The sequence below is a fragment of the Dermochelys coriacea genome, chromosome 21, assembly GCF_009764565.3.
Source record: "Dermochelys coriacea isolate rDerCor1 chromosome 21, rDerCor1.pri.v4, whole genome shotgun sequence".
Lineage (NCBI taxonomy): Eukaryota > Metazoa > Chordata > Testudines > Dermochelyidae > Dermochelys > Dermochelys coriacea.
This window is the reverse complement of record NC_050088.1, coordinates 13,158,881-13,184,007: the sequence shown is the minus strand read 5'-3', so window position 1 is coordinate 13,184,007 and position 25,127 is coordinate 13,158,881. Positions and strand designations below refer to the sequence as shown.

General features: G+C 47.4%; 1 protein-coding gene across 3 annotated transcripts in view; it reads left to right on the top strand.

Annotated features, from left to right (window-relative positions):
• The first annotated feature begins 2,710 nt into the window (after positions 1 to 2,710).
• The window catches only part of SLC6A17 (solute carrier family 6 member 17), a 56,934-nt gene continuing 34,517 nt past the window's right edge, over positions 2,711 to 25,127 (top strand). The window contains exon 1 of one of the 3 annotated variants that reach the window (XM_043500470.1): positions 2,711 to 3,528. The gene's annotated coding sequence lies outside the window, so the exon portion shown is untranslated. Of the gene's footprint in view, positions 3,529 to 13,337; positions 13,947 to 25,127 lie in introns of those variants that run through there. The other 2 variants (XM_043500469.1, XM_038379693.2) reach the window with 2 other exon arrangements.

The following is a 25,127-nucleotide window of genomic DNA, read 5'->3' as shown; positions in this document are numbered from 1 at the left end:
GAAATTGCACCCGAGCCCTAATAGGGTGGGTTAAAGTCCTGACCTTTCCAACCTACTTTTGTGTTACAGAAGAGCTGCACAAAAAGGAAAGTGGCCACTGAGGCTCACCCTTTCTAGGCCATTGCGGGCAGCCTCAGACTAAGGTGACCCCCCCCGTGTAAAACTCAAGGACTGGCCAGGAAGAGAGGGCTGTTAAGCAGCAAGAGAGTGTGAGGCCCTTGGGAGGAGGTCTGGCTAGACTGCAGTTGACATCCCAAGCTAGCCTGGTCCCAAGCATCACTGCTGCACAGCTGTGGCAGCATGGGCTTTACGGGTGGGCTGTACAGCCCCGTCTGGAGCCCTGGGTAATTCCTCGGGCAGGCCTATGCCAGGCTGAAGCTGGTGCTGCCGTGGCTTCAACATCCAGGACCTGAGGGGGTGGGATTGGGCCCTCCCTTTGTGATTTGCCCCAATGAAATAAATAGGATTCGTTGTATAGGAAGCCCTGTTCAACGTGATCATGAGCAGAAGCTAATCTTGAATAGCTATCCAGGCTCATCTCCTGCCACCAATGTTCACGTAGCATGTATTTTCCAAGGGGTTCAGTGCAAGATATTGCATGTTGTGGGCCAGATCCTCAGCTGGGAAAGGCCAACAGAGCTCATGAGACTTCATCTCTTCCAATTGTGCTAGCAACTGCATGAAGAGGATCCTCAGCCAGGAGCTGGCAGCCAGACTCAGAGCTGACGTCATGGGCATAAATCTGTGGTTTGACGCAGTGACCTGTCCTTAAATGCTTTGGGACATTGGATGAGCTTGTTCTACTGACCCAGGACAGTAGACAGACAAATCGCTATGGCTGTGGAGGGGCCTGTGTGAATGCAATCGGTGGTCTCATTTCAATCCGTCAGATCTCATGTACATCGACTGCGAACTCCACTGACTTTGTGGATGCCTGGTTGACCCTGGTGCACGTGAAAGGAGAGTTGGGCCCCGGGTGTCCCCATGACAGAACTGCAGCCCCACACCTGGCATTCACCAGCACCCTGGGATCAGACAGGCCAGTGATCGAGGATGGAATGGACATGAGGAGTGAGCTGCCTTCTGCTTAGAAGTGGACTGCATGTTGGGGGCTCAGTGTCGCTAACAGGTTGGATCTATACGTGCACCCTACTGCTGCCATGCTGGGGATAAGCAAAGTTCTTTCCATAGTTGTTATCCTGGCTCCTTTCCCTGGTGCTAAATTCACCACCCAAACTAATCTCGCTGCATCACTCTTCACAGAGTAAGGGTGGGCTTGGGGCTAAGGCCTCGAATCATCCAACACTCAGTCTACTAAGGACTGTCACACCAGCTGGAGCGACCGTGGTGATGGCCTTGCACCAGGCATGGTATAGTGGAGTTTGTAAGATTGTGACATTTTGCACAAAGTCTGGCCTGCCTTCAGGTGCTCATTTTATTCAAAAACGATGTTGCGTGCTCTGCAGCCACGTTGCCAGGACAGACAAAACCACACCAGCGCGCCGGGCTCTCAAACTCTCCAGCGATGCACAAAGGGGTGGCACACCTGACCCCACCGGGGCTGCTTGTGGGGCTTCCCCAGAGATCTGTGGATTTGCAGGATTGAGCCGGATCTGGGATTAAGGCACCAGACTGCAATTCAGTAGTTCTGCCTTCAGACCCTGGGTCTACTACTGGCAGCCTGTGTGACCATGTGCAAGTCCCTTAGTCTCTCAGTGCCTTAGTTCTCCACCCCTCATCAAGTTAGACGGTACACACTCTGTTTATCTGCTGAAACATAAGGCTTTCTATGTAGTGGCTAAGGAGAGCCGAGGGTCTGATTGCTATGCCCCAGGGAAAAAGATACTGCAGGAGTGATTGAGGGACAAAGGGTAAGTCTATATTGCAAAAAAAAAACAACCCAAAACACCACCCACTTCCTGCAGCAGCGAGTCTCTCAGCCCCGATCTACAGACTCAGGCTCATGTTACAGTGTTAAAAATAGCTGTGTAGCTGTTCTCTGGGGCTCTGAAACTTGGCAAGTGGGTGAATCTAAGGGCCCCAGCTCCAGCCAAGTGGGAATGTCTGTGTTGCTATTTTTAATGCCAGAGTGTGAGCCGCAGTCTGCGGAGCCTGGGTCTAAGAGTTGCAGCTGTGTTTTGTTTTGGCCTGGGGTTTTGTTGTTTGCAGTGTGGACAATACCCATAGAAAGGGAAAGAAAAAGCCCTTCTGGGAATCCTTGTTGTTGTTTTATGGCCAGGTTAGCCAGAGCCTTGCCAGCCAGAAAAGAGGATGGAGTTGAAGGTGAGGCTCTGGCCCCTGCTCTCCTGGAAATATACAGAGCAGAAACCCAGGGAGATGGAGAAGAAGGTGTGACGTCAAGATGAGGCTTAAAATATACCCTGGAAAAATCACATGACAGCTGTGAAATATGAGCAGTCTTTTTGAGCCAGGCAGACGGCTTTGGGGAAGGGTGATAAACATCCACCACCCAAAGCTAGGGGCTTTTTCTCCCAAAGCTCCTCAGTTCTGCTTCTGCATCTTCCCTGCTCCCTTTCCCAAGAATCTGGCAGCACCTAGCTAACCAGCAGCGAGCGGTTTCCCTGTGCTTCCTCTCTGAGCTGCACTGACGGGTTAGCCGGCTCCCATCTGTCCCTCGCTAACTCTGCTAGCTGGTTAACAAGTCTCTGGCTGTTCCTTGGTGACATCTGTTAAAGTAGCTACGACCAGTGAGCAACTGCAGGGTCATGTTTGGCCGGCCTGGCTGGTTAGCAATCGAAACTCAGAGCCAAGTCTCTGTGCATAATTAGCGGGTTAAGAATTGTGATTGTGGGCCCAAGTTAGCTGTAGCTCTCTGCATGGTTCGTTATTATCTCCAAGGGGATGGAGGGTAGGGTAAGGAAACTGCTCATGGCCCCTACCTACTGTCTGGAAGATCAAGAACTGACACAAACCTCAGTCTGAACTCAAACTGGATTTTTGGTTTTTTTTGAGGTTTGGAAAAATTCACATCAATTTCCTTTAAAGATCCTTTTTTTTTTTTCACTCGCCTGTCCTGATGCAAAAGGCTGAATTCCCCTGAGATGGCCCATTGCCAGGACACTTGCCTGAAATCCCCACTGGGGAAAAGACTCGTCTCACAAAGCTTTCAACACAGTTTTGAAGCCCCAGGAGGTTCAAAAGAAGGCAATTTGACTGATTTATCAAACCTGTGTACTTCCAATCTTCTTATACGGATCTGAAACAGGGATGCTGCTTCAACAAGACAACAGGAGGCGTTTCATGTGTGTTGCCAGCAGCAGCTATTGAGCAGAAGATGGTTTGATTTTTAGCAGTAATAGGGATATATTATTGAGATGTAGCCTGGAGAGGATTGAAGTCCTCACTGGTCATTGCTGCCTTGTGCTTTATGGTCAGATACCCACCTCGGTGATAGTCACCGCTCATTGGGGCCTGAAGATTGGACTTGAAGTCAACAGGGAATTTGCCTGGCTATGGACTGGCAGTGGCCACATGATTGTCCATGATTAACCTGGCTGCACCAGCTTGGTAATAACCCTGTGGAGCTTTTATATGCCTGGAATGAAGCCACGCAATGTGGCTGTGGCTGTTCGGCGCTATGGACCCTCACTATCTAAGCGTATTGTTGTTGTTGAGGTTCACATAGTTCCAATCAGGTTCCTGTGAATGTTCAGGGTCTAACTCCTTGTCCCAACTGTATCAGGTTTTTACAGGTTCTCCTGTCGCTAGTTATCTCTTAATTCAACGGAGCAGTTGTGTTGCCTTGCTGTAGTTTAAGTCCCTTAAAGCCACACTGCCAAATTCTGCTCTCCGGTAAGCTGATAATGGTGAGGAGTACAGAATAAATACCTTGATATAGAGGCTAGGCTGGGGAAGCAGTGTAGCCTAGTGGATGGAGCACTGCAGTGGGACTGGGAGACGTGAGTTCCATTCCTAGCTCTGCTACTAGCCTGGTGGCTGAACTTCTTCACTGCTCTGTCCCTCAGTTTCCCCATCTGTAACATGGGGATAACTATAACTATCTATTTTATTAAGTACTTTGAGATCTACTATTGAAAAGCGTTGTTATAAAAGAGCTGATTATTATAGTAAGGGGTGAAATCCTGGCTCCTCTAAAGTCAATGGGAATTTTGCCATTGACTTCCAGGGAGCTAGGATGTCAACCAGTGACTTCAGGGAAGTAAGTATTGATTGTCACCACTGTAAGTGAAATCAGAATTTGGCCCTCAGCCTCTTCTAAAATAATATGACCCCATTTTTCCCCAAAGACCCCCTTTCTTTTGAGAAGGGGCCTTGGGAACATTCTGATCAGAGATTTAGCAGATCTGGGTTCTACTCCCAGCTCTGCCATTGGCACACAGAGTAATCTTGAGTGAGCCATTTCACCTCCTTGTGCATCAGTTTCCCCATCTGTAAAAAGAGGTTAATGACACTGGCCCCCTTTGTACAGTGTGTAAAGTTCCATAGATGAAAAGTGCTAATGTGGAATGACTGGTTAGGCAGTAGTACTGCAGAAAAGGATCTGGAGGTTATAAGAACAGGAGTACATGTGGCACCTTAGAGACTAACAAATTTATTAGAGCATAACCTTTTGTGGGCTACAGCCCACTTCATCGGATGCATAGAATGGAACATATAGTAAGAATATATATATACATACAGAGAAGGTGGAAGTTGCCATACAAACTGTAAGAGGCTAATTAATTAAGATGAGCTATTATCAGCAGGAGAAAAAAACTTTTGGAGTGATAATCAAGATGGCCCATTTAGACAGTTGACAAGAAGGTGTGAGGATACTTAACATGGGGAAATAGATTCAATATGTGTAACGACCCAGCCTCTCCCAGTCTCGATTCAAACCCAAGTTAATGGTATCTAGTTTGCACATTAATTCAAGCTCAGCAGTTTCTCCTTGGAGTCTGTTTCACAAATTAATTATGAGTCAACAAAGCGATGCTGTTGTTGAAAAGGCAAATGTCATTCTGGGGTGTATTAACAGGGAATGGGAGACACAGGAGGTAGGTGTCCTGCTCTGCTCGGTGCTGGGGAGGCCTCTCCTGGAGAACTGAGTCCAGTTTTGGACACCCACCTCTAAGAAAGATGTAAACAAATTGGAGAGAGTCTAGGACTGGGCACATTTAGTCTAGAAAAGAGCAGATTGATAAGTCTTCATATATGGAAAAGGTTGCTATAAAGAAGATGGTGATCAATTCTTCATGTCTACCAAGTGGAGGACAAGGACTTGCAAGGGAGATTTAGGTTCGATATTGGGAAAAGCTATAAACTATATATCAGGGAAACTAAGCTCTGGAACAGGTTCTGTCTGTCTTCCTTCTCCTAGTCTGTCCACTATCATATTGAGAGAGTGCCCATCAACACGCTGCTTCTCCAGTCTCCTTTCTGAGTAGGATCCGTCGTTCTCCCGTCACACGTTCCCAATCAAACCAGCACTTTGTATTTTCCTCCCAAAGATCGGAAACTTGATCTTTTAAAATCATTCATTATTTTCGCCCCCTCTTCCCTCTGACCGCTTGAAATTGCTGTGAATGAATGGCTGATGGCCATGTGATGCTGTCACCATGGTGATAGGATAGGATCACATGAGAGCAGCTGTAAACTCGGCGAGTTATTTATAGGCTGCTGTTTGTGCATTTATGGAAATGCGTCTATATTAGACTATTGTATTCAATCTTTGCTGTGCCTCTACGGTACCGGTCTTTAAGGAGAGGCATTACTCACATGGACTCTCTGAATTAATTCAGAGGGTTCTTGGTGACGTACATTGGAAAAGTACAAGGCTCGCTGTATTTTTCTCTGTTTCAGCCTGTCTTTAACCTATTCCAGCCAGACTGATCAAGGCCAAATTCCTTATAATTGTCCTTTTACAAAAATGAAATGTTTACCGTGTATCCAAAGCCTTTTGCTCGATATTTGCACCTTTTGCTTCCCTCACTGGTATCACTGTCTTCATCATCATAGCCTTTCTTTGGTCTGGCTGATAGGCCTCTGTCGGAGGTTAGAACAGGTTATGGGAGGTAGCGCTCCTGGGGTTAGCCCTGGTTGAGCCCAGCTTCTATCCCCAGCTCTAACTATCACGCAGTGTTTAACTCTGGGTAAATCATATAACCGCTCTGCACCTCAGTTTACCTAGCTGTCACATGGACCCAATCAGCTGCAAAAAGGGGTGTTAGTTAAATAATACCCTGCTTTGAAATCCTCCAATGAAGGAGGCTATAGAAATGCAAAGCCAAAGCTACTGTATTAATTTGTTTTCCCTAATTATAATAATGGGACCATCCTGTCTCTCTAGCTGCTTATACATTGATCATTTATAAGCATGGACCATGTTCAACCTAAAATGTCAACAATAGTAAAATAACTCTCCACAATCCCCTCCCCCCCTTAAAATTGCAGGTCCCTTCCCCCTAATGCACTTTGCTCAATCAATCAGGAAAAGGCTGAGCAAAGAAACAGACTTTGCCGTATGCTCTGAAGGTCAATGAACTCGGGTTCTAGCAGATCAAGGAGACGCAAAGGGCATAGACAAGACTCTTCCCTAGCTAGCCCTGATGTGAGGAGCCATCCACAGTCCAAGGAATGCTCAAGTCCAAACCTCAAACCTGCCCCCTGCCTGGTCTCAACTGGCTGAACGCAGAAGCAGAGCGGGGGCTTCTCTCGCCGCTTCTCCAGTTCTGAACTCCTGCAATTTTGGGCGCTAAACATGTGGCCAGAATATAATCTATCCTGACTCCTTACTCGGATGACGTGGAGTGAGAAAAAAGGCTAGAGTGAATCACCTCCATGACCTGAGCATCCTCCAGACTTTCAACATTAGGGGGCCAAGATTCTGCTGGTGGAACATCTGACTGGAGTGGTGGCTGGTGTGGGTGTCTCGGCAGTGCAAGCTACCCACCAATGGGTTTCTCTGGGTTGGTACAGCCTGCCAGGGTAGCACAGAAAGGAGCTGGGGCTGCCGGGGGACAGATCTTTTGATCCCATATCTCTTTCGGGCAGATCCAGCCAACATGGTTCGTACATTCAAACCTAGTGGAGTGTGTCAGAGGTCCTGGGGGTGGTGTCCTCCATGGGTGTATCTGAGTCCATCCCCTGCACCTAGGCCCATTGCTGCTTTTTTTTCTGGCATACCAAGAGTCATGCCCTAAATAGCTGATTAACCTCTTCATTCACCACATCCCTCTCCAATGCCCCTCCGGGTCCCTTGTCTCTCTCACACAAATGGGCCAGATGCTCAACTGCTGTAAACTGGCACATTGGAGTGATGCCAATTTATACCAGTTGAAGATCTGGCTTATTATAGTGAAGGGAAAGCATGGATCCTTTATTTTAAGAAAACGTGTCTACATCACACAAGCATCCCCACAACCACCCACTGTCACCCCAATAGGCAGAGATTCTGATTTCAGTGACACCATCTGCCCCAGTGCAATTCCACTGATTTTAACTGGGAGATCAGAATCAGGCCCTCAAGAGTTTAAGAACAGACATGGACAGGGCCGGTGGGCAGAGAGTCATTAGAAGTCAGTGGTAGAAACCTCATTGTTCAACAATTCAGGGTTGATGGCCCCACTTCAGCTTCCCAGACACAGTCTGGGTGTCATGTTCCTGCTGCAAAATGGAGGCTTGAATGCACACTGAAGGCTATGCATGTGGACTTCTTTCTTACCCATCCAAGAGAGAGTGGAGGCACGTGGTAGGGTAATGAGGTAAAGTGGAGGTGCACAGTAGGGTAACGTGTCATTGCCTGCACTGCGGATGCACAAAGGATTCAGTCTCCACGGATGGCAACCCAGTATTTCTAGGTGTTGGGCCCCTAAACCTCATCTGTGGGGGTGGGCCTTTTGTCCCTTTGGTGGGCTCCACACACTACCCCAGGATTTAAATAGGCTGTCATGTTTCACCCCCCAGTGCAGAAAAAAACCACTGACATCACCCTGCAAAAGGATACAAACCGAATAAATTGATGCTTGTCAGTCACCTGGGTAGGGCTGGTGGGACTTTGCGCAAAGCTACTGAATTTGAGATGAGCTCTTGTACCAGAGTTGGTTTGGGTATTGCTGACTCTGACTTTGATTTAATTGCACAGAAATAGAAATTCCTCAATGCACTGTAATGCGTCCCAGTCTGAGCCATAAATGCATCCTGGCTTCTCTCCGGTGTGCTTGTTATAACTTCGGTTTCAGATGACAAACCCTGATTGTACGACAGCCTTCCTGGGCAGAAGAGCCAGAGATGTAATGGGGCCAACTCCATCTCGAGCATAATTCCCCTGGCTTCAAGGGAGTTACAGCAGGGACACATTTGACCTGAGCTGTCACTGTCTCACTTTTAATTAGCACCCAGAAGTAGTTGACTCAGTGGCACGAAAGGCTAGTTCAGCTCAGGCAGAGCATTTGCTAGCCTGATCCAAAGTCAATGGGACTCTTTCCGCTGCCTTCAATGTGTTTTGGAGTGGGCGCTAACTGAACTACAGTGCATGGTCAGATGGTGAACTAGATCCAGCTATGATCAGGTTGTCACTGTGCTGGCTGAGTCCCCCAAAGGGTGGTCATCCAGTCTGTTAGAACTTTGGATCCCACATGCATCCAAGACAGCTGACACGGGGTGGCTGGTCTTTACGTCCCTCCTGTGACACAGCCAACTCTTCTCCCCAGGTGGGGAAAATGAAGTTCATGCGACCCAATCAAGCCTCTGGAGCAGATAGGGGAGGAGGCCTTGGGCAGGGTCTCTCTGGGAAGAGAAGGAAGCACAAATCCCACATGACAATCTGATAAGTAAGTTGGAGAAATGCAGGCTTGGTAGAACGACCATTAGGTGGATACATAATTGGTTAAACAACCACAAACAAAGAGTAACTATGAATGGCCTGATGTCAGATTGGAGGGAAGTCTCCAGTGGGGTTCCACAGGGGTCTGGTCTGGGTCTGGTGTTGTTTAATGCCTTTACTAATGACCTGGATGTAGGAATAGAGAGCGTGCTGAAAAGATGCACAGATGACACAAAGCTGGGAGCATTGCCAACACTTTGGAGGAAAGAGCTAAGAGTCAGAGGGATCTGGAGAAATTGGAGAACTGGGCTATAGACAACAAACTGAAATTCAACAAAGACAAATGTGAGGTAGGGTAGAAAAACCAAATGCACAAATACAGATTAGGGGATAATTGGCTTGGTAGCAGCACGGCTGAGAAGGATTTGGGAGCTGTGGTGGATCACAACCTCAACATCAGTCAACAATGCGATGCTGTTGCAAAAAAGCAAATGCAATTTTAGGTTGCATTAACAGAGGCATAGAATGCAAGTCACAGGAGGTGATAGTACCGCTCTGCTCGGCACTGGTGAGGCCTCAGCTGGAGGATCGTGTCTAATTTTGGTCGCCAATGTATAGAAAAGATGTAGAGAAACTGGAAAGGATCCTAAAGTGAGCAACAAATATGATCAGTGGAATGGAATGCAGCCTTATGAGGAAAAGGCTGAAGGAACTGGCTATGTTCAGTTTGGAAGAGATTAAGGGGGTCATGATAGCGGTTTCAGATACTTTAAAGGCTGCCATGAAAAAGATGGAGAAAAGTTGTTCTCTCTGGCCACAGAGGGCAGGACAAAAGGTGATGGGGTCAAACTAAAGCACAGCCGATTTAGATTAAACCTCAGGAAAAACTTCCTATCGGTCAGAATAGCAGGACAATGGGACAGATGCCTTGGGAGGTTGTGGAAGCCTCTTCACTGGAGGCTTTCAGAAGGAGGCTGGAGCCCTCTGTCTGGGATGGGTTAGACACAAGTCCTGCATTGTGGCAGGGGTTTAGATTAGAGGTCCCTTATCATCCCTTCTAACCCTCTGATTATAGGAAGCAAGTTATGGGTGTCATAAATATAAAGGGAAGGGTAACCACCTTTCTGTATAGGAGAACTATAAAATCCCTCCTGGCCAGAGGCAAAACCCTTTCACCTGTAAAGGATTAAGAAGCTAGGATAACCTCGCTGGCACCTGATCAAAATGACCAACGAGGAGACAAGTTACTTTCAAAGCTGGGGGGGGGTGGAACAAAGGGTCAGTCTGAGGCTTTTGCCGGGAGCAGAACAGGAATGGAGTATTAGAACTTGTTAGTAAGCAATCTAGCTAGAAATGCTTTAGATTTCCTTTTGTTTAAATGGCTGCTAAATAAGCTGTGCTGGATGGAATGTATATTCCTGTTTTTGTGTCTTTTTGTAACTTAAGGTTTTGCCTAGAGGGATTCTCTATGTTTTGAATCTGATTACCCTGTAAGGTATTTACCATCCTGATTTTACAGAGGTGATTCTTTTACTTTTTCTTTAATTAAAATTCTTCTTTTAAGATCCTGATTGCTTTTTCATTGTTCTTAAGATCCAAGGATTTGGGTCTGTGTTCTCCTATGCAAATTGGTGAGGATTTTTATCAAGCCTTCCCCAGGAAAGGGGGTATAGGGCTTGGGGGGATATTTTGAGGGGAAGACGTCTCCAAGTGGGCTCTTTCCCTGTTCTTTGTTTAACACGCTTGGTGGTGGCAGCATAGGGTTCAAGTACAAGGCAAAGTTTGTACCTTGAGGTAGTTTTTAACCTAAGCTGGTAAGAATAATCTTAGGGGGTCTTTCATGTAGGTCCCCACATCTGTACCCTAGAGTTCAGAGTTCAGGGGAAGGAACCTTGATAGGAGTGGATGCTGACTTAAAAGCAATGTGAAGGAGGCTAGGAGAAGCTGAGGTGGAGAGGCTGAACACTCCTGGGAAAGGCTGAAAGATGAGACAGAAGGTGGGCTGACAAGTATCCATTGCAGACGGACTAGGCCCTCAGAAAGGAGGGGCTTGGCCCTGTCTGAAACTGGCTTGATGTCTGTGTGGTTCTGTGCTTTGTTTTAGGATTTGTATGCCCTGAAAAGGGTGGGATTTTGTTCACAGGGTAGGAGGAGGCCAAGTCGCTGCAGTAGCCAAACCATGCGAAAGAGAAATTGAGGCAGTAATGCTATAGAGTTGCCCCTGACCAGGAGAGGGTTCTCTGGAGGTGGTCACCCTGTCATACTCTTTATTAACTTCAGTAGCCTTTGGCTCTGGCTGCAAAGGTCCAATAATACATGCACCACCTCTGATGTCATGTGTAGAGAGAGGCGACCAGGTCGCCAGGATCCAAATTGTTTACTGCTTTATGGGTCAGAATGCAAACCAACAGCCTGACTCCCATCTGGAGAATAACCAGGAGACTGTGCAGACTCCAGGGCATGGGAGCCGTGTCCGCTGTGTGAAGCAGAACTTTATATAATGTATGATGAGACACACTTGGTACAATTTTGCTTTCACATCCGACTTACATCAGTGAGACTCCTTGGAGTTCAGTGGTATTATTCCTGGTGTAGCCTGGTCTGGCAGTGGTGGCAGGCCCAGGAGCCAAGATAATTTTGCCTGGAAAGCAGCAATAGTGGTTGAACCCTCATGCCAGCAGCACACATTGCATCTCATTTATGTTGGTTTTACTCCATGGACTCCAGTTCAGTGACTCCTGATTTAAACTGGGATGAGTGAGAGAAGAATCAGGCCCCATGGGGTTACTCTTGATCTACACCAGGGTTAGTGTGGGGGAATTGGCCCAGTGAAGTTTCTCCCCGGGTCAGAGAGAGGGAAATGAGGATCAAGGCCTCTTGTATTTGATGGATTTGAGCATTCTGTAAGTGCATGTGGGGGGAAGAATCAATAGTTTTGTGCCTACTGAGCTGAAAATGTGTGTCAATAACGAAATAGAAAAGCTCTGCTGCAGAATTAGAGAGAAGTTTGGAACAAGAAACTTGGATCATTCATACGGCCCATGAACTCAGAAGTTGGTCATCCTCGCTCTGCTTTTCCCTCTTATCATGACTATAAGCTCAAGTGACCTGGGTAGAGAAGGACTCTGGACAGTTATATTCCACATACTAGCAACTGGCAGGTTTCCCATGAACCTTTGTTAGAGAAGAAGGCTGGTTTTGTGATTAGGGCACTGGGCTGGGACTCAAGAGATCTGGGTCAATTTCCAGCTCTGCCACAGACTATCTGTGTGACCTTGGACAAGTCATACAACCTGGTCTTTTCAAAAGTGCAGATTTAAACCAGAGCTGGGTCCATCCTTAGTCCCCGTGGGCCTCATTTCCCTGTCTGTAAAAGGGAGATGGTAATACTTCCTTTGGCTGTCTATTTTGATTGTAATCTCTTGGGGCAGGGACTCTGTCTTGCTATGTGTATGTACAGCACCTAGCACAAGGGGGCCCTGATTGTTATACTCTTATAGAAATAATAATACGTGGATTGGAGCAGCAAAAGTAGCTGAGTGACAAGTTAGTCCAACATGAGCAGCCAGATTCAGGGATTACCTGGACTAAAGAGCTGACATCAAATGTTCAGCTGTGACTTTGTGTGTGTGTAAACAGCTGGAGACCTCATTATAACCCGTGAATGGTTGATCAGAAGCTTTCAACAGAACCATTTACCTAGATAACTTTATGATCTGTATGGACATCTGTAGCTGAGGTAGAGAGCCCTTGTGGAAGTCAGGAGATGTAGTGTCAAATTCTGCAGTGGCACCAGTATAAATACAGGGTTGGGTCTGGATTCAAAGCCCATTAGCTTTGGATCCATGCCCTAACTCCATTGACTTTCAAGGCAAGGTTTACACTGATAGTCCTGAGAATACATTTTGTCCCCTGAGTTCTATTCCCAGCTTGCCTTCCCTGTTCGTGCCTCAGTTTCCCCATTTGGGTATGCGAATAATAACTTGCCTCCCAGGAGTGCTGGGCAGCTGCTGGGTAGTGTTGGTGGCCTGTGATATACAGCAGGTCAGACCAGATGATCTTGTGCTCCTTCTGGCCTTAAACTCGATGACTCTGACTTCAGTGAGGTTCATAAAGCACATGGTTATTTTCAGGTAAAAGGCGCTAGAAACCCGCAACATTGTCATCATGACAAGCTAGTGGCAATCTAGCCTGATGTTTCAGGGCAGAAACTATTTGTTCCCACAGTGATCAGGAAGGGCTCCATGTGCAAAGCTACCTCACTGGCTAGCTGCATGAGGGGAAGGTTCTGCCTTTCTGGGAAGCATCAGGCGTTGACCTCAGCTTAAGGCAGGATACCCAGCTAAAAGCTCTGGCGCCACAAATTCATGTTCTTGTGCAACAGCCCAGCCAAATCGTTTTGGACTCGGGGGGGGGGGGGGCTATTTATGAACAAACCATAGAGCTCCAGCGGGACCCCTCCCTGATCCCAGAAGGGTGGATTTCGCTCCCACGCACTGGTGTCTCCAGCCCCCTTCTCAGCCGATCTTGTCCGCTAGCCCAGCGCTTCTCACTGACGTGCATCTCCAAGTGACTCAAGCCTGCGTCACCCCCTCCCAGCTAAAAGATTGTGTCCCCCCTTTCTTTGAGAGAGAAAGCCGCGCTCACCCAGCCTGTGGCCGGTCTTCTCGGGGCAGGAGCAGATCCGGGCGCAGGCTGAGAGGTAGCTGGCTCTCCGGCAAGTCGCTCTGAGACCCAAAGGGATGTGACCGACGTTGCACAGGGCGCTGAGCATCCGCTGAGCGGAGGCGGGGATGTGGCTGTGTCTCCACGCGGGCTGAGCGGGATCTGCTCGCACTTTTCACCGAGCCGTAGCAGACCGGAGCCCGTCCAGCTCCCCACGGCGGGGAAGGCAACAGCGTGGCCCCGCTGGTGCCCCTGGAGGAGTGAGGCTGGGTCCAAGCCCCGCACAGAGATCTGGGCAGTTCATCCGTGCGTCAGAACGCGCCGCGTTGCAGGTCAATTTCCAAGCTCAGCTGGTCAATTGCACCGGTGCTGGGCCAGTGTGTGTGCCGGGGCGTGGGAGAGCCCAGCTAAGATCTCCCATTCTGATCGCCCTCCTGCATCCCGGAGGAGCTCTCTGCTCACCCCCCAACAGCTGGGCAGCATCCCAGGGAGAGAGGTAAGACTCACGTCCTCCTTATACTACAAGATCAGTAAGTGCCAGGGCTTTTGTCTCTTACAATGACCTGTATCGCCGCAACTTCCCCTCGGTGAGTTTCCTCTCCCCCCTTCCCAGGGAGCATCTCTTCAGACAGGCGATCGCCTGTTTTATTCCACCATTACAACCCGCCTCCACCCCAGTTGCTAGGCTACGGTGCTGAAGTGGGGATCTGACCTCTTTGGGGAGAAGGAAATCAGGGAGGGGCTGGTTTAAGGGGGTGGGGAGGGAGAGAAAGGAAATAAGGGTCAGCTGGAATCTAAAAATATCCACAAAGGACAAGGCGAAGCAGTTACCCAGGAAGGAATGGTTGAAAAAGTCAAAGAGAAAGAAAGAGTGATGTAAAAGAGTAAATCGTTTCTGCAGTAGCTGGGGCAAGCTGGCTGGTACCTCTGGTGGGTCTGAGTGGAATCCACAAGCCAGCATCAGGAAACAACCCTGCAAATTCCTAAATGCCTCTGCTGAACTGCATACAGGCCCCAGGCTTGCCAATGTGACCTTGACTGTAACATTGAGAAGGCAGGCAGAAAGCATATGCTACCATAATGAATATTTAATTTCCAGCCCCTGAGTTGTATTTAGTTATTTATATGCTGTGCAGTCAGAGCAGGAGTCTTATTGGGGGAGGGGGGGAGACAGAAAATTGGCAGTAATATGTGTGCGTTCATCAGATTAAAGATGCCAGGAGGTGCAGGGATGGCTCATTTCCTCTCCTGCATTTGTGCTTTTCAGTAAATCACTGGGCGCTCCCAAGGACACATGTTCCTCTGGGTCTCACATTCTGGGCCAGATCCTCAGCTGCTGTAAATCAGCAGAGCGCCATTGCCTTGGGTTAAGCTATGATGGCTTGCACCCGCTGAAGAGCACGGCCCTGCTTAAAAGCTGAAGATCTGATGCTTGATTCCACACCCCGGCTAACCCACCTGGGTCTGGGAATTGACAGTTGGGAGTGGCTAAGGCAGGTGAGGTGGTATCATGTATTGGACCAGCTTCTGTTGGTGAGAGAGACGAGCATTTGAGTTTACACAGACATGGTGAAAGTAGAAATTCAAGAAGTAATGGGTGTAATCTGCAGCAAGGGAGATTTAGGTTAGATTTTAGGAAAACCTTTCTAATGAGTAAGGCAGTTGAAGGCTTCCAAGGGAGGTTGTGGAATCCCCTTTATTGGAGGTTTTTAAGAGCAGGGTGGATGTCAGGGATGATCTAGGTTTATTTGATCCTTCCTTGGCCCAGGGGGCTGGACTTAATATCCTCTCAAAGTCCCTTCCAGTCCTATGTTTCTATGGTTCTGTGATTTAAAAAATCATTTGGCCTAGGTGTGGCTTGGAAAGTATCTCACGGAACGTAGTGTGAATAGGTCAGGAAAACTGGACTCTGGTTTAACTGGGTCTATTACAGAAGTGGGTGGATGAGGCTCTGTGGCCTGCTATGTGCAGGAGGTCAGACCGGATGATCATGTTGGTCCCTTCTGGCCTTAAAGTCTCTGAGAACTGTAACATCATTGATTGAAAGGAGACCAAACTGCTGGGCCTGGTTCTGATCGACCATGCTCCAGTGTAAATCAGGAGCAGCTTCACTGACATCAGTAGTCCAAAGGCTGCTTTCATCTTTCCTGGTGTAAATCTGGAATATACCATTAACTCCAGGGTCATTCAAGACTTATACCAATCTGAGAGGAGAATTTGCTCCACTGGGGTCACATCAAAGTAAACCCATTTGTAAGGTCAGAATCTGGCCTATTACCATCAGGTAGACCTGTGTAAATCTGCAGTAATTCTACTGAGTTCAATGGAGATGCTCTGAAATTACTCCAGTGTGAGTTAGATCAGTCTGGCCATTACTGTTTACACATGAAGAGGTTCATTGTGTTACAATAAGTGAAGATGATCTGAAACGAGGAAGCTGTGATTTGAGATGCATCAGCTGTATTAGAACTCTGTTCACATGCAGTTTTCCAGGAGGAGTTTGCTGTCAGGGTAGGTCATTAATCTGAAGTTAGTGCTGTTAACTGGGGAGGGAGCGCTCCTCTGCTCCAGCTGGAAAAATATCTTGTGAGTGTAATAAAGCTTGCAGTGTGCAAGGAATCATATGATCATTGGCTCTAACTGGCTTCAAGTTCAGTGTCACATTGTTGCAGCTGATGTATGTTTGCATATTACCAAATGAGAGATGAAAGGAGACCAAATCAGATGGTTAAACTTGTCCAGACGCTTCCTGACTAATAAAGTATGAAAATTCCCCTTCTCCGAATGTTGTTATGGGATGTTAAACATTGAGATACTCCTTTATAATTGCCCCTTCTGGGCTCCTGGGGACTTTATTCAATGGACTCTTGGTAAAGAGCTAAGAATATTATTTTACATGGTAGCACCTTGCATCCAAAATCAGGGCATATGCAATGAAATGCAGCCACCTGGAGCAGGAACTCAAAACACATGGGAAGGTTTTGCTGACCAAGCCCCTACTGTTAGCTAAAGTGCCATAGCATCATTAGTAACATCCACACAGAGTACACAGGATTTCATTGTTTAAATCTCTCTAGGTATTTATAGGCCTGTCGTATATGAAAGTCGGATGCCTCAGGGCAAAGTGAATGTAAGCTGCTATCGAATCAGAATGGTAACATTTTATCCCCCCTCTGCCCTGGGGTAAGTGTCTGGGCAAGAAAGAATCAGGCTCTGAGTGCCTAATTCTCTTTGTAAAGCCCCACCACCACCCACCAGGTACACAGCTGATCCACCTCAGAAGGATGGTTTGTTCCTCTAGCGATTTGAGCCCCCAGTTTCAGCCAAGTGGCTGAGGTGCACCTGATGATAGCTAAGCCATCCCCTGCCGCTGCTAAAGCTGGCAAGCTTGCCTGGAGCCCTGGCTTTCCTGGTGAGTCAGTGTAAATCAACTAACACACTCACTCTGCAATGGGGGACAGAGTGTGCCCACCATTTGTTTCGATTGAGTCACACTAGAAGTCTGTGATTCATTTTTGTTGTCGTGTGTTGGTTAAATGTAACTAATTAGCATAGATGGTCTGGGGGTGAGGGGAGACACCCTAATGAGTCCACATGGCAAAGTATTCCAGCAGGGCCAGCTAGGAAGGAAGATCAGATCTGGAGCCTGGCATCCCTGAGAGCAGCAGCCTTTCTCATTGTCTGGTTGGAGAAGTGATGTGGCTTGGATTGTACGCATGGTTGTTCTGAGAGAGAGGAGACCAGGGGATGTGCAGTAAAAGCAGTGCCAGGAGATGATTCGCTTCCACAATCTGGGCAAAATTCTCCTCTCAGGACCACATGATGCAGTTTGGACGCAACAATCCGCTGTACCTGTGTGTGCATAACGCCCCCGCCCCCATCTAGCTCTCATCACTGTAGTATCTGGGCACCTTCGAATCAGCAATGGATTTTGTCCTCATGACCTCCCTTCCCCCATGAGGAAAGGAAGGATTAGCTGCATTCCATGGCTGGGAAGCTACGGCACCGGGTTGATTAAATGATTTGCCCAAGATCACCTGCTGAGTCTGTGGCACAGTTGGGACTTGAACCCATGACTCTGCAGTCCTAGTCTCATGACTTAGCCCATAGCATTTGCTTTTTGAGGGAGACAGAACTTGTGGCTACCGCTCGTGGAACTGAGGTTCAGTTTGCTGCACTGCCATAGACTCTCTGTGTGACCTTGCACAAGTCACAAGATATTTAGGCTCCTGACAACATTGATTTAATCTCTTTGCTTCAATTTCCCATCTGTGAAACTGGGATCAGTCACCCTTTGTCTCCTCTATTTAGACCGGAAGCTCTTCGGGGCAGGTACTCTCTCTTCTCATGCGTCTGCACAGCACCTGGCACAATGCGGCACTGATCTTGGTTGGAACCTCTAGGTACTGCTGCAGTACAAAAAATAGATAGGGAGAGCTGGGGTGGATAAGGACGGAGTGGGGCCCTTTTCCACCACAGATAACGGTGGCCTTACCCAGTGCGGACACTCCCTGGTCCCTTGTGTCCTTGATCTTCCCTTTCCTGTTACCTTCATATAGTGATTCTTGGGTTTTCATGGTCACCTTCTTGCCTCTGGATCCAGCCTTGGTCCATGCCTTTGGAGAGTTGAACCCTGCAGCTTCACAGCATTCATCTGGGAGCCAAATCAACGTGGTTTAGTGATTACAGCAGAGGTCTGTGAGGAGTCAGGCCTCCTGGGTTCTCTTCTCTACCCTGTCCCTGTCTCACTGTATGACCCTGAGCATGGCACCTCACTGCTCTGTGCCTCAGTTTCCCCGATAGAGAATGGGACCATTAGTATGTGAATGTTTCCTATCCCCTAGCAACATTTGTACAGGGAGCGAAGGAAATGAACTTGGGTATTTCCAATAGCACTATCCCACCCTTTGAGATCCTCTGAGGAAAGGTGCTAGAGGCACTCAGTGTTGCAATGGGAAATTCTGAAAAATAAAGGCTGTTTCTTAGTGCATCAAATATCCTGGAGCCAGAGACTCCACTGATATAAATTAGCATATCACCACTGCATTCATTTTATTTATGCCGGCTGAGAAGCCAGACTCTGGTATTACAAGGAGAGGTACCAGACAACTCCGCAGGGTGAAGCGAGAGAGGACAGATATGGGCAGTAGTCGCCACAAGACATAAGGGGAACATTTTTTAAAAGAGCTGAGGCCTGGCTTCTCTTTTTGTGGGTACGCACATCACTCGAGCACATGCCCCTGCACCATAAATTGTGGGCACAAGACTAAGCATTTGCATCTCTGACCAGCCTATCTTCATGCACAATCAGTAGAGGCTGATATATTTGCACCCAGAGTTCAACTTGGAGACAAAAATCTAGCTTTGGGTTTTATGTTGCTGTAGCATCTGGGAGCATAAAACGCACATTTTGGCAGGTGTCAAAAAGGAGGCTGACATTCTGGAAATGTGGCCCCTTGGTACAAAGATTCATAGATTCATAGATACTAAGGTCAGAAGGGACCATTCTGATCATCTAGTCCGACCTCCTGCACAGCGCAGGCCACAGAATCTCACCCACCCACTCCTATGAAAAACCTCACCCTGTCTGAGCTATTGAAGTCCTTAAATCATGGTTTAAAGACTTCAAGGAGCAGAGAAGCCTCCCTCAAGTCAACCATGCCCCATGCTACAGAGGAAGGTGAAAAACCTCCAGGACCTCTCCAATCTGCCCTGGAGGAAAATTCCTTCCCAACCCCAAATATGGCGATCAGCTAAACCCTGAGCATATGGGCAAGATTCACCAGCCAGATACTACAGAAAATTCTTTCCTGGGTAACTCAGATCCCATCCATCTAATATCCCATCTCAGGGGATTTGGCCTATTTACCCTGAATATTTAAAGATCAATTACTTACCAAAATCCCATTATCCCATCATACCATCTCCTCCATAAACTTATCAAGTAGAATCTTAAAACCAGATAGATCGTTTGCCCCCACTGCTTCCCTTGGAAGGCTATTCCAAAACTTCACTCCTCTGATGGTTAAAAACCTTTGTCTGATTTCAAGTCTAAACTTCCTGGTGGCCAGTTTATACCCATTTCTTCTTGTGTCCACATTGGTGCTGAGCTGAAATAATTCCTCTCCCTCTCCTGTATTTATCCCTCTGATATATTTATAGAGAGCAATCATATCTCCCCTCAACCTTCTTTTAGTTAGGCTAAACAAGCCATGCTCCTTAAGTCTCCTTTCATAAGACAAGTTTTACATTCCTCGGATCATCCTAGTAGCCCTTCTCTGTACCTGCTCCAGCTTGAATTCATCCTTTTTAAACATGGGAGACCAGAACTGCACACAGTATTCTAGGTGAGGTCTCACCAGTGCCTTATATAACGGTACTAAAACCTCCTTATGCCTACTGGAAATGCCTCTCCTGATGCATCCCAAAACCACATTAGCTTTTTTCACAAGCATATCACATTGGCAGCTCATAGTCATCCTATGATCAACCAATACTCCAAGGTCCTTCTCCTCTTCCGTTGCTTCTAATTGATGCATCCCCAATTTATAACTAAAATTCTTGTTATTAATCCCTAAATGCATAACCTTACACTTCTCACTATTAAATTTCATCCTATTAGTATTACTCCAGTTTACAAGGTCATCCAGATCCTCCTGTATAATATCCCGATCCTTCTCCGAATTGGCAATACCTCCCAGCTTTGTATCATCTGCAAACTTTATTAGCACACTCCCACTTTTTGTGCCAAGGTCAGTAATAAAAAGATTAAATAAGATTGGTCCCAAAACCGATCCCTGAGGAACTCCACTGGTAACCTCCCTCCAACCTGACAGTTCGCCTTTCAGTAGGACCCGTTGCAGTCTCCCCTTTAACCAATTCCTTATCCACCTGTTGATGTTCATATTGATCCCCATCTTCTCCAATTTAACTAATAATTCCCCATGTGGCACGGTATTAAATGCCTTACTGCAATCTAGGTAAATTAGATTCACTGCATTTCCTTTATCTAAAAAATCTGTTACCTTTTCAAAAAAGGAGATCAGGTTGGTTTGGCACGATCTACCTTTTGTAAAACCATGTTGTATTTTGTCCCATTTACCATTGACTTCAATGTCCTTAACTAATTTCTCCTTCAAAATTTTTTCCAGGACCTTGCATACTACAGATGTCAAACTAACTGGCCTGTAGTTACCCGGATCACTTTTTTTTCCTTTCTTAAAAATAGGAAGTATATTAGCAATTCTCCAATCATTCGGTACTACTCCCGAGTTTACAGATTCATTAAAAATTCTTGCTAATGGGCTTGCAATTTCAGGTGCCAATTCCTTTAATATTCTTGGATGAAGATTATCTGGGCCCCCCGATTTAGTCCCATTAAGCTGTTTCAGTTTTGCTTCTACCTCAGATATGGTAATATCTACCTCCATATCCTCCTTCCCATTTGTCATGCTACCATTATCCCCAAGATCCTCTTTAGCCTTATTAAAGACTGAGGCAAAGTATTTGTTTAGATATTGGGCCATGCCTAGATTATCTTTAACCTCCACTCCATCCTCAGTGTTAAGCGGCCCCACTTCTTCTTTCTTAGTTTTCTTCTTATTTATATGGCTATAGAACCTTTTACTATTGGTTTTAATTCCCTTTGCAAGGTCCAACTCTACTCGACTTTTAGCCTGTCTCACTTGATCCCTACATGTTCTGACCTCAATTAGGTAGCTTTCTTTGCTGATCCTTCCCATCTTCCACTCCCTGTATGCTTTCTGCTTCTTCTTAATCACCTCTCTAAGATGCTTGCTCATCCAGCTTGGTCTACAACTCCTTCCTATGAATTTTTTCCCCTTTCTTGGGATACAGGCTTCTGATAGCTTCTGCAGTTTTGATTTAAAGTAATCCCAGGCCTCCTCTACCTTTAGATCCACAAGTTCTTCAGTCCAATCCACTTCCCGAACTAATTTCCTTAATTTTTGAAAGTCAGCCCTTTTGAAATCAAAAACCCTAGTTGCAGATTTATTTTTGTTAATCCTTCCATTTAGTTTGAACTGAATTAGCTCACGATCACTTGAGCCAAGATTGTCCCCTACAACCATTTCTTCTATGAGGTCCTCGCTACTCACCAAAATTAAATCTAAAATGGCATCCCCTCTAGTTGGTTCAGCAACTACTTGATGAAGGAATCCATCAGCTATCGCATATAGGAAAATCTGGAGCAAGGCCAATTAAAACTCCCCACTGCATAAATGGCTTTCTCTTTAAACCTTGATAAACCCATTCAATCAGCGTTTAGGGCCTGATCCTGCAGTCGTGCAACTCAATGGCAAAGCACCAAAGGATCAGGCCCTAATGTCCTTTTAAAAAATGCCTTTTGCTGCTTTTATCTGTTTCCCTTCAGCCTAGCTTGGGGCTGACATTTTCAGGCAGTGCCTATCACGCTCTGAGCGAGCTGGGAACACGTTCACACACTGGCTTGTGCCACAGCAGGAGCCACAGGCTTAAAGAAGAGTGTCAAAGCCCAGTGGGCCCCAAATGAAATCTGCCTGGCAAAAAATCACGTCGCTCAGTTCTTCCTGATCTTGAAAAACGTCTTGCCTCCCTTCCGAATAAGGTCAGTGACTGATCTGAGTAATGGGCACACGCAATGGAGCCGTGCCACTAGAAAGCAGAGTGGAGTGGGGCATGAAGCTGAAGTGTGGGGCCTTTCATGCCAATGGGTCTGGCTTTCCACTGATCCCCAGAATCTGTGCAGATCCCCTGCAGCCTGCTCTGCAGAGGGGGAACCCATGACAAAAACATCTTGGGGGGAGATGTCTCACGGCGATTTCCTCCCCCTTTGCTTCCTCCAGCTGGTTTTCATTTAGGAGAAGGTGACTGCGCCCAGAAGTTTTTAATCAGCCTCTTATTCAGGCAAATCCCCACTATGGTCAATGAGAGTTTTGCCTGAGTGTGGACTGAATAAAGAGCTCCAGGGTTGGTTCCTCCAGGGGCCACACACACACCTGGAACTTTCATGAGTCTAATTCCTCGACTCCTTGTTCAATTCCTATCAAACTCCTGCAATCTAAGCTCTGCTCTGATGCTGGCTCCTCTCTGTAACATCAAGTGGGTCTCTGGGTCTCTGTTTCCTCCATCTGCTAAGTGGGAATAATGACTCTGGTTTGCCAAGCTCACAGGGGTGCTGGGAGGGTGAATCCATACATGTCCATATAGAGCTTTGAAGATGGGGCTGGGTAAGAGAGGAAGGATGGTCCAGTTGTTAGAGTGCTAACCTGGGATGTGGAAGACCTGGGTTCAAACTCCAGCTCTGTCACTGGCTCCCTGTATGACTGTGGGTGGGACCCTTGGTATCTCTGTGCCTCAGTTTCCCCCCTCTGGACAGTGGGGATGATAGCCATACTGTATCTCCCCGGGGTGTTGGGAATAGAAACACATTAAGCAGAGGTACTATGATGCTGGGGGCCCTGTTTATACTGATGATAGGTGCTACATACAGTTATTCTTCTCCTATTTTGAAATATCTCTTGCCCCGAGAGGCTGTCTGGGAACACACCATGGGCTTATTCAAATGCTAGCAATTGTCAGTTCACAGCTAGTTACAAGACTCCTTTCTACGGGTGCACAGGCATGCTGGATTTCTTGGCCTTGTTAGCTGAACACTTTGCCTGGCAGAGGCAGGATACCCCCCAAGGACAGAAGTCCTCTCCCTGGTCATCTCCAAGGCTTCTGGAACCTGGGAGGAATGAGGCTGCCACTGGGGCAAGGTGGGATGAGGAGAGGAGGCGGCATGGAGTGGGCAGGTGGTTCAAGGGGCAAGGCAGCAGCCTGGGAGTCACGCAGCCTCGATGTCATTCCCAGCTCTGCCACAAATTCGCTGTGTGACCTTCCTCCGTGCCTCAGTTTCCCCACATGTAGACTGGGGCCAGTGACACTTTCCTTTGTAAAATGCTTTGAGATCAGCAGTGGATGAGGGGCTCAGTATTATTAGTAGCATGCTGAAGCAGAAGGGACTGGAAAAGGTTTGGAGAAAAGTGGTCTACTCCACAGCAATGCCAGAGGAGTTTTCCGGGCCCAAGGTTTTAATTTGTTTCCAATAACTCGCCCATGCGCAGGTCAGAGGGGCTGCTGTAATCCGTGCTGCCTCCCGTGTCAGGTGGGCCGCATTATCCCATCAGGCAGTGGCCCATCCCAACACGCTGCTGTTGTCAGAACGCTGAGCCAACATTATATAGATCTCTGGCGACTGCCCTGAGAAACCCAGGGAGGCAACACACAGCACGGCAATTCCCTCGTCTACTAAACAATTCATAACTGAGCAGGAAGCCTGGCTTAATGGGGCTCGTTAAACTGGTACACGCGGCATCAGTGTTGTGAGAACAGTTCAAAGCCTTTAGTGCTGCTGCATGCGTAGGAGCCTTGCCCAGAAGCCTCTAGTTCTTGGGCAGCTATTTTGGGGAGCATGTTCCGTTGTAAACGTTCGCATTTCAGGCGGATGGAAGGCACCAGAGTGGGTCCCATTGGGTACATCTACACTACAGTTAAACACCCGCAGCTGGACCAGGCTAAGGGGCTGTTTAATTGCAGTGTAGATGCTCAGGCCGGAGCCTGGGATCTGGAACTCCATGCTGGGAGAAGGTCTGAGAGCTCAGACTCCAGCCTTAGCCTGGACGTCTACACCTCAATTAAACAGCCCCTTAGCCAGAGGCCTGTAATCCCAAATCAGCTGACTCTGGCTAGCTGTGGGTATTTAATGGCAGGGTAGACAAACCCATAGATACTGGGACCCTCTGGCTGTCCATAGAGCTAGGACAGTGTAAGCTGCTCCTGCTCGCCATCAGCATCTAGGTACCCCAGGAGTCCTGCATTCTGTGCCTTTAGGGCCTGATCCAACCCCCGTGAAGTCAATCGGGAGTTTTTCAATGGGTTTTGATCAGGCCCTTATACTGCAATTTCCTGGTTGAAGGAGGGATTTCAAGTTTCTTAAAAGACAGGTCCGTTCTGGGCGGTAACTATGAAAATGGCTCATGTTATTTAACTCTATACCAAACTTATTCACAGAGGGTGAAATTCACCCTTGTTTGGAGGGCCAGCATAATACTGATGCACCGCTTAAGCTCTATGGTCCAGATCCTCAAAGGTAGTTAGTCGCCTAACTCCCATTGAAAGTTATTATAAGAAATAAGGTCGCTTTTCTAATTGCTAGGCCTTCAGAGTCCCAGCTGGACTCTGACAGTCAAGCTGAATTTCTTTCCAGCTCCTATGTCGTTCACTAGCAATACAGATTCTGCAATCAGAGAACGGTTAACAATGGTGTTAATGATGCACGAGCCCAAGTAGGCTGTCACTCATTCTCCTAGAGCTGTTTTGGCTCTGCAGGGTTGGCAGGAGTGAAAAGTAATGAATAGAGACTAATATTTGTCCCATAAAGTCAGCAGATTTGACTCTGGAGTGGATGTTCTCAAGTTGCGGGTCATGAACAGTTGCCAGTAAGTAGCCACCACCCTGCCCTTCCCATATCACTAAATGGGAGGGGGTTCTGGCTAGATCCCAGCTAGATGAGAGAGGCTCCAGGAGGGAGCATGGTGCCGAAAAAGGTTTCTTGATTGAGAACCATTGGAATAGACTGAATCCCATCAGGGAGCAGATCCCTTGAGTGAGAAGCTGCCATGTTCCCAAAGTCACT